Genomic DNA, 10,096 nt, shown 5'->3' on the forward strand with positions numbered 1-10,096 from the left:
TATTGTTAGTACCAAGATGAAGGACCACATTGGTGAATGAACATATCTATTCCACAATTATTGCGGAGTCAATTTCCTGCTCCTTTCGACCAGACCTGAAGTTAACAGTGACCTATAATAATGAAAAAGTGAAAATAAATATTTGAATGAGTGTCACTATTGTGGAATGAATAACAAAAAATAATTCAAAAATTTAAATTGCTTGGAAATGTATGTCAAATTGGCTTATTGTTGTGAGTCAACAATGAATTCTGAGTTACATTGATAATTCATGCCATTAGATTAACTTCAGATAACTAAAGATACATTTCCAACTCTAGCTTTTAATACACAAATATTATACCAAGTGAATTGAATGAAGTAGGGTTATGGAATTTACATTAAGTTAGAGTTCACAATAAGTTCCAGTTTATAATATTATTTACTCATAGTGATTGTTACATTGAGTAAAAAACAAGTAAACAAAAAATAAGAGTAATTTTTGTGGAACATTGCCCTTCAAATTATTAAATATGTGAATCACACATACAAATCAAAAAACTAACTATATAAAATGGTGAAAAGATTCAATTTGACATATTCATTTTGATAAGAATTTACTGACTGACAGGTCCAGTAGATATAGTGCTTGCATGAATAGCAGCCTAGAGATACTTGGGTTCAAATCCGGTAACTAACAAAAGTTTTCAGCCAGGTCACTCCCATGTCAACAAATGGGCATCTTAAACTGTGGATCCCAGCTCAAGTATGTAGTCATAAGGCCCATTAATGACTCAAATCATATAATTATTCAGCCGAGGTGGGATCTTCTTGGACTCCCCACCAACAAAAAGGCCATACCAATCCAATTTTTAATGACTGTAACATACTCAACCATGTTGAAGATTCTAGATACTGATCATACTAATGTGCGAGATAAATTACTTTTAACACGGCTCTTTCTCGAAGACGGGGAGGTCCGATGTTCTATCCTCCACTAATCACTCCCACTACCTTACAGATTCCCCTACTATTGTGTCAGTACTGAGTGTGTGTGCGTGAGAGCTTTGTAATGCCTCACGGCAACACTCCCCTCCAGCTATTGCCTCGCCTTTCTCCAAGGTTGTTTACTGTTCTGCAGGTATATTGGTCTGTGTATTGTGTGAATGTATCAAGTCGACGTCCTCACTCCTCAGTCATTCGAATAGTAGGCCTACAAAGAAGTTGTGATTTTTGAGTTCTAAAATAGTACGCATACAAAGAAGTTGTGAGTTTTGTGATTTTAGTTCTTGTGATCGTGATGTAACAGACTGACATTTTTCCATTCTTTCATCCCTTCAAATAATAATATTTGGTGGAATAAATAAGTATTTTAAAATGTCTGCAGGAAGGCGTAGTGCAGCAAAGGCTGGGCAGGGAAAGGTATTTAATTCTCAATCACGGCTTCTTATTAAAAGAGTGTACGAGTATTTTGCGAGGGAAGCTGAGAACAATGGCCCACTCCTTCCTGTCAAACAAATAAGCCAGAGAGTAGCTGATGGGTTTCAGATAAGCCGGGTTACTGTTTCAAAAATACATAATGAAACAATTATTGAAACGCCTGGTAAACATCGAGCCCTACCAAGTCCAAAAAGTGGTGTGGACAATTTTTCAGAAGAAGCGATTAGGCGTCATATATATGCCTATTATGAGAGGAAGGAGCTTCCAACCGTGAAAAACTTGCAAAATCGCTCAACGATGATAATCTTCTCAATGCAAGTTCATTCACATTGAGAAAAGTGTTGAGAAATATGGGGTTTCGATGGAGAAAAGTGAATAATCGTCAGTTCTTGATGGAAAGGAATGACATAATCAACTGGCGATGCAACTTTTTACGCTCAATTATGGCTGAAGATATGAGTAGGATATTTTATCTGGACGAAACCTGGATAAATGCAGGTCATACTGTGAAGAATACCTGGTCGGATGGAACACTCCAATCATCAAGGAAGGAGCCAACTGGGAAAGGAGGAAGACTCATTATTATACATGCCGGTTCAAGCTCAGGTTTTGTTCCCAATTGTCTTGAAATATTTCAATCAAAAAAAACTTCCGACTACCATGAGGAGATGAATTCGAGTAAATTCAAACAATGGTTTGAAAAACTCATGGACAATATACCGGCTGGAAGCACTATTGTTATGGACAACGCACCCTACCATAGCGTGCAGCTTAATAAAGCTCCAACACAAACATCGAGAAAAAGTGTTATTTGTGAGTGGCTGCATAGAAATAATATTCAGTTTGAGAACAACTTGCTAAAATGTGAACTTTTACACTTAGTTCAGAAAAACAGTTCCTCATTAAAAAAGTATGAGATAGATGAAATGGCTAAAGAAAGGGGTCATAAAGTGATTTGTCAACCACCCTATCATTGTCAATTCAACCCAATTGAATTGATTTGGGCCAATGTCAAAGGAAAGGTAGCTGCACGAAACAAAACTTTCACCATCAAAGAGGTGGAAAAACTTGCAAATGATGCATTCAATGGAATAACAAATCAAGATTGGGCGAATGCAGTCAATCACGTAAAAAAAATTTGTCAAGGTTACTGGGAGAAAGAAATCATGATAGAAGAATCAGTTGATCAACTGATTATATCATTTGAGGATGGCGATGACAATTCAACAACAACTGATGGAGAAAGTCATGATAGTGAGGATGATGATGATGAGTTCAACAGAGACATAAGACCTCTACCAAGTGACAGTGATAGCGACTGATATGTAAATAATGTAAATTTGAAAGCCTCATTGAATGTATAGTCAAATGTAATGTATGTAATGTATGTAATGTATCAAATGTATGTAATGTATCAAATGTATGTAATCCAGTAAATAATATGTAAATATGTAAGCCTTATGAATAGCCCCAGTAAATAATATTGTAAATAGCTTGAAATGCGGCCTTTGAAAAAGAACACAATTTTGTTCTTTCATCAATGACTGTCCCAAGCCAGTGACAAACACAGAGGGCAAGCTTAAAACTATTTCTTTCAAAATAGTGGAACTGCTGCACATGTCAATCCCATAATATATAGTAGAATAAAAGTGTATTCTTTCAAAAGGAAAATAAACAATAATAAGAACAAAAGAAAAAGCAGAAGATGAATAGAAAGTAGACTGAAGCATTTAGCCGAACAGGCTGAGAGCAGAGATGGAATGAGTTGTATTCTATTATACTGTATTATTGAGAGCGGAGTCAATAGGCAATAGGCGGGGATATGTGTTCACTCCGAGAAGGAGAATTGGAATGACATGGCGCATCCAATTTTGCGCAGGCTATACCTACGCTACAAACTGTGGAAGGAGTTCTCGGTTTCCCCTCTTCATGTTAAAAGTAATTTATCTCGCACATTAGATTATACATGATATTGATCATCATGCTTCGAGAAATTCCAGTTGCTCTTCAAATGAAGCAAAATGGTAACAAGCTATACTCTTGAATGTAGGCTATAATAAATATAAATAATGAAAATGGATTTAATGAGAATAGAGAAAATAGCCATTATATTTAAAGTTAATCAGAATCTTATCAAGTTACATCAGGTGAGATGAACTGCTAAGCTCATAATGATTTGTCAGAATGATCAAATACTTGCACAAGAATTCTCAAATGCTCATATCACTATATATATAGTGGATGATTCGATTAGATAATATGAATTGAGTTATCAAAGTAGGTAATACAAAACTCACATCCAATCCAGTGTCAGAAAATTCATTCAAGTACTGATTGAACCACTTCCCCTGGCTTGCACTCACAATAAGGAGTTTATCCATTGTATAGATTAACTTGATGGTAGTCCTGTCAGAAAGAGAATTGGAAAACATTGTTTTTTGAGTTAATGTGCTCAAGGAAACACTTTATTTGAAAATCACTTATTGAATGAATACTAATCACCTATAATGAAGGAAATACTGAGAAGACACTCAGAGGTTTACTTAATTGGAATAACAAAATCAATTCAGTCTGTTGGCAATAAACAAAGCTCTGATACTGTAAAAATGAAGAGTTGATACTATAATCTCAGATTATAACATCGAACAATGAGATTATTAAATTTAAATTTCACTAGAGTTTCAAAAGTAGTGTTTACGAACTGATCAAATTATAATATAATGTTCAAACATTTTAATTGGGTATAATGTTCAAACATTTCAATTATAATGTTTATAAAATAAAATAGAAGAAACAGCAGCTATGGTTTTTTATATGAATCAATGATTCTTCAAAAACTAACCATCAATAAGAATGTTTGATAAGAATTTTTATGAAACTGTACAGAAATTGGGTACAAAGTTTGACAACATAAGCTTATTATACCCATATCCTCCTTTGTTATCAGAAATCAATGAGATACTTTTGTCAACTCCAATAATTTTATGAACTGAAATAATGAAAAAATCCCTAGTGGAAGTGATCAATAGAGATCAATAGAAAAAAAATGTATTGATATCAATAGGTATTTGGGCCAATACACATCAATAGGTATCAATGAATATGTATTGATGTGTATTGGCCCAAATACCTATTGATATCAATACAAATCAATACATTTCCATGGATATGTATTGATGTGTATTGGCCCAAATACCTATTGATATCAATACAAATCAATACATATCCATGGATATCAATACATAACCAGCTGTATTAATATCAATACACATCAATACATTTCCATGGATATCAATACATAACCAGCTGTATTGATATCAATACACATCAATAGGTATCCATGGATATGTATTGATGTGTATTGGCCCAAAAACCTATTGATATCAATACATATCCATGGATATCAATACATAACCAGCTGTATTGATATCAATACACATCAATACATTCCCATGGATATGTATTGGCCCAAATACCTAATGATATCAATACAGATCAATAGCCATCTATAAGCAGCCTGTCTCCTTTATAGAAAAAAATCCTCTTTTAAATCTAGGAGAGCAGCTTAGGATGAAGATAACATTTGCAAGTATTATAATATTTTAACCCAGCTGCAACTGGCATTAGACAAGAGAGTATACCTGTTTAATTATCTATAATTAATATATCAAGTGAATTGGATTTAGTGAATAGATGTCTATTGACATATTGATGAAAAATTAAGGGATGTAAATAGTTAGAACTTGAATAATGTGAGAAGTTTGTTTATTAAAATAACTCATATGCATGTCATTTATCTATTAAGAAAGGTCCTCATTGTGGTGCTTCAGAATACTTCAATCTCTTCCTGTTTGAAGTAGCAATTTTTTGAGCTACATACTGGTTTATGTTACTGTACCTCAATTCAATCTCAATTTTTGTAATATTCAGATTTTCCTCCAGGATCCGGTGTTTGAACATTTCTAGAACAAATAACAGTTCAAAGTATACAATCTTTACAAATTAGAAAATGAGGATTCTATTTCCTGAATAATTCTGCTAGCAAATTTATTTAATAACCTAAAAATTTATTTAAATATACATGACTCTCCCTCTCCTGAAAGGAAAGTCCAAGATAACACAAGATCGTTTTTTCACGTGAAAATTATGTCCTCAAAGTTTTACATTATAACGTCATATTCTGGTGGAAAAGTTGAGAAAATCACATTTTTTCACGTGAAAAAAAGTGTAAATGTTCCAACTTTTCACATGAAAAGTACGTGAAACTGAAACTTGAAAATAACGTTTTTTTTGTTTCTACATTTTCACGTTATACTGAACATGTATACTAAACTCTCAGAAAAGAACATGGATAAAACGGTTTCTTCTACATTTCTTGTCCCACATTTGGTATTTTCTTTCGCATGAAAATTTCCAAAAATTCACATGAAAAAAACGGTTTTAGAATACATTTCTACAATATTTTATTGTGAAAAGATGAAGAAGGATTACCTTAATTATTCTGAATGAATAACTTTTTCAATTCTTTATTTTTACATTGAAAAACTATAAAACTTTTGAATAACCACAATATAATGTGAAGTAAATTCTCTACCCTAACTTTACAATAATTTTACACAAAACTGAATAAAAATTAAATTCAACTATAAAGTCCTATTCAGACAAATGGATTTTTCCTAGTAAGTAGTGATATATTATGCAATCTAACAGCTGGACACTATAATTACAAAAAGAAAGCTCATTTTTATTTCTAATCATTCAACAGCTGACAAATTTCAAAAATGTTTCATGTAAGCTTTTTTTTCAGCTGTTGGACTTTGTATCAGCCATTTGCTTGTATTAGCTTTGCATCACCAATGGGAAAAAACCATGAATGTCTGGATGGCCAATAGGGAGATTTTTGCTTTAATAAAATGGTGAAACAACAATAATTTATATTGAAATTGAATTTATTTTCAAAACATCACAGTCTTCAATCCTTCAATAAGTTGGAGACTGTTGTAGATATAATACTGTAACTTTCAGGATAAGTTATTGGTCGAATACTTCACCTTTTGACATACAACTGAATTTCAACTCCTCATAAGGGGGTGACTTGGGGTATTATCTTAGAAGCCTTCTCAAAACGAGAAAGATGAAATCAATAAGAATCTTCTATGATACTTTTATCCAAAATGGCGGCTGATTGAAGTTTTGGTTTTTAAAGAAATAATTGATAAAATTCAATCAGCCGCCATTTTGGATAAAAGTATCATAGATTTTTATTGATGTCATCTTTCTAGTTTTAAAAAAGCCTCTATAATGATGTATCACATAATGGGTGTTTACATTAAAAATATTTGAGTTATAACCCCTCATTTCTTTACAAACTGTAACTTCAATCAGCCACCGTTTTGGATTCAAGTTTCATAGTACATTTTAATTGATGTTATGTTTCTTGTTATAAAAAGCCCTTTAAAATAATGTACCACACAATAGGTGTTTACATTAAAAATATTTCAGTTAAAACTCTTGAGTCACCATATTATACATTCTGAACCTAGTCAACCCCTTATGAAGGGGGTTGAAATTCAGTTGTACCGTACGTCAAGAGTTAGAGTATTTGACCAGTAACATATCCTGGAAGCTACAGTATTATATCTACAACAGTCTCTAATTTATTGAAAGTGTAATATTACATTTTTTCTCAATTAAAATCGAATCTTCAATTCGAGATCTATAAAACTTGATAGTAAATATCAGAGTAATCGATATGTGGACAACTTTTTAACTGAGAATTTATCGTAAATAATTGTGTTGCACATTACATGGTATCACCGAAACTGAGTTGACAGAATTAACAGATAAATAGATCATTATAAATATAGAGGATATATAAATTTAAAATAACAGTTTAGAAATAAAGTTTTATTGAGAACAAATGTAAAATGTAAATTCTAAACTTGTAATTTATAATTTTTTGGAATTTAAAATCGGTGATGTGTTCATAACGTCGACACTGGTTTTGAGGTGGGGCTTTACTCTGTACTTGTTAGGCTCTCTCTAAAAAATGGTGGCTGGCTATGTGTTCTGGTTTTGTGTTCTCTGAATATTTTTCTGTTTAAGTGAATTTTTTATGTTTTAAATTGAGTTTTGAACAGTTTTATGGTGTTCTAATTTTGTATAAAATTGTTTTGTGTATCTACAAGCCTATAGACATTGTTTTCCAACTATATAAATGGATAAGTATTCAGCTTGTAATGATGTTAGATGCTTAAGTGTGTAAGGTATTGTTTTGTGGATTTTTGTTGTATATTACCAAAATTCTTCTGAAGATTATAAGTTGGTTTGCTCTGAAAACTGGATTTCTCATTCATAAGCAATAGATCCATTCATAGTTTATCAAGAATCTACCATTTTGGAGCCGTTAACTTCCTTTAGGTTAATAGGTGTGAAATGCCATCCAACCTATTCAGGAGAAATTGGTAGCACACCAAAAGGTTCCCATACATATGACTCACCCGGTATGATTACTAACTTATAATGATTAGCACAAGCCTAGAGCTTATGTGGACATCACCCATAGAAAAAAATTGTTTGACTTTATATTCTGTTTTGAATTAATCAAAATTGAGACTTACTTAGATTTCTCTTTGTTGGTGAACCAAGTTTTTGGAGACTTCAGCCAGTATTTGATTACTGTACTGCTTCTATGTATTTCTCTTTTGTGTTGGAAAATTTCATCACCATAGCTCCTATCAGAGATGAAACAAAAATTTACTTATAATTAACACAAAAACACACATGTTGCAAACACAAAGTCTCACTCTTTCTTATTATATAAAATATATATTGCTAAAATGAGAGGACTACACCGATAGTTCTTCTAAATTGGAATAAGATATAAAGCTGTTAATATAAATAAATGAAAAACAATTGCTTGCTGGAAAGAGTTTAAATAAAGCCTGCCAGTCCAGAAAACAACTGAATAAATTTTAATCTATCAATCCACAGTCATATATTATTGATATTGAGTTCATTATAATAACATGAGTGTAGATGAGTTTGTGGTGACTTCAATTACACCTACTTAGGTTAGGCTAAATAAAAAGTTTTGCTACACATTTGAATTTATATGTACCAGCATATAACTCTGGAATGTGTCTGCCTAGAATAATAATCATCTTATTTCCAGCAATGATAGATTCAAAAGGCTTTTCTCTTGTTATTATTAGGTTATGTTATGCGTGGCCTATGATAGTCTTTCGAAAAGATTATCATTTAAATATATAAGTATTTAGACCTATAAAAAATTTATTCTTTCATTTTACGGTACATCAATAAAAACAAAATCACTTAACTTACCTATATTTCCTGGATAAAATCACAAAAATTACAAACTACAAACTACAAAACACAAACAACCTCAAAAAAACGTTGGTCCATTGCAAATGCAAAATGCATTGACTAAATGGCGTGCAGCACTCTGGTCTAAAGCCAAAATCGATAAACCCAAAATGTCGATATAATATTATCAATACATCGATAAATGATAATTATTGACTACTAATAATTACTATACAGTATTCTTGAACATCATTCACATCTTTGTTTGGAAATGCGTTATTCAAATTACATAGTTTAAATAAGTAAAAGTAGAATACAATCCTGATTTCTACATTTTTGAATGCAATAAAATCAGTTTTCCCCGGGAAAAAAGTTAGAATTAGTTTGATATATCGATTGTTAAGACTTTGATATTTCCATCTCACAGTATCAATATTATTGATAATATATCAATATTTTTATTCAATACCATAGTAATGGTGGCAATTTCAAAATTATTGACAATGTTACTGTTATTAAAACATTTGATATTGATTTCAGGTGGAGATTATTGATTTTTTCATGGGGGGACATTTGTGCTTGACACTGAAATAATGTTGGAAACGATTAAATAGTAGGTTGTTATTATTTGAATTGAAACCCCAAAAATCATTTCAAAGTCTGTGTGAGTAATTCCGGATACTGCATGATTTTCCTCATAAACTGTGATCTAATTTGAATAAGTGTTATAACTTTTCCAATTTTGGATGGAATCATTTAAAATTCTGGGACAAGGTTGATAATATGAACAGAAACGTTCATGAATTTTTATAGAATTTTTCAAGATGAACCAAATTTTTTTTTAATTCTAAATGTCAGTAGCACGTTAACGGCAGGTCTGACAGGATTTTCACATAGGACAAGAAGTGCTGGAAATTCACTTCTACACCCGAATCAGTCATCAAAAATACATTGTTCCAGGAAAATCTGCCAAAATTATCACTAAGTTTTTAACTGCTGCATTTAAAATTACCGCAAAAGATCCATAAATCGTTAACGGTGCATTGTAGACGATTTTTGCAAGAGACAAAAAGTGCTGGAAATTCACTTCTACACTCGTATCAGTCATCAAAAATACATTGTTCCAGGAAAATTAAAAATCTGCCAAAATTATTACAAAGTTTTTAACTGCATTTAAAATTACCGCAAAAGGTCTATATATTGTTAATGGTGCATTGTAGACGATTTTTGCAAGAAACAAAAAGTGCTGGAAATTCACTTCTACACCCGAATCAGTCATCAAAAATACATTGTTCCAGGAAAATAAAAATCTGCCAAAATTATTACAAAGTTTTTAACTGCATTTAAAATT

The 10,096-nt window shown here is 31.8% G+C and overlaps 1 long non-coding RNA gene across 1 annotated transcript; it reads right to left on the minus strand.

Annotated features, from left to right (window-relative positions):
- Positions 1–4,958: 4,958 nt before the first annotated feature.
- On the minus strand, positions 4,959–9,157 carry LOC120354965. Its single transcript, XR_005573339.1, has 3 exons — positions 8,764–9,157; positions 8,040–8,153; positions 4,959–5,381 (listed from the first exon to the last, which is right to left on the minus strand). It is a non-coding gene; the product is annotated as an uncharacterized LOC120354965 (long non-coding RNA).
- Between the last annotated feature and the right edge of the window lie 939 nt (positions 9,158–10,096).

The sequence above is a fragment of the Nilaparvata lugens genome, chromosome X, assembly GCF_014356525.2.
Source record: "Nilaparvata lugens isolate BPH chromosome X, ASM1435652v1, whole genome shotgun sequence".
Taxonomy (NCBI): domain Eukaryota; kingdom Metazoa; phylum Arthropoda; class Insecta; order Hemiptera; family Delphacidae; genus Nilaparvata; species Nilaparvata lugens.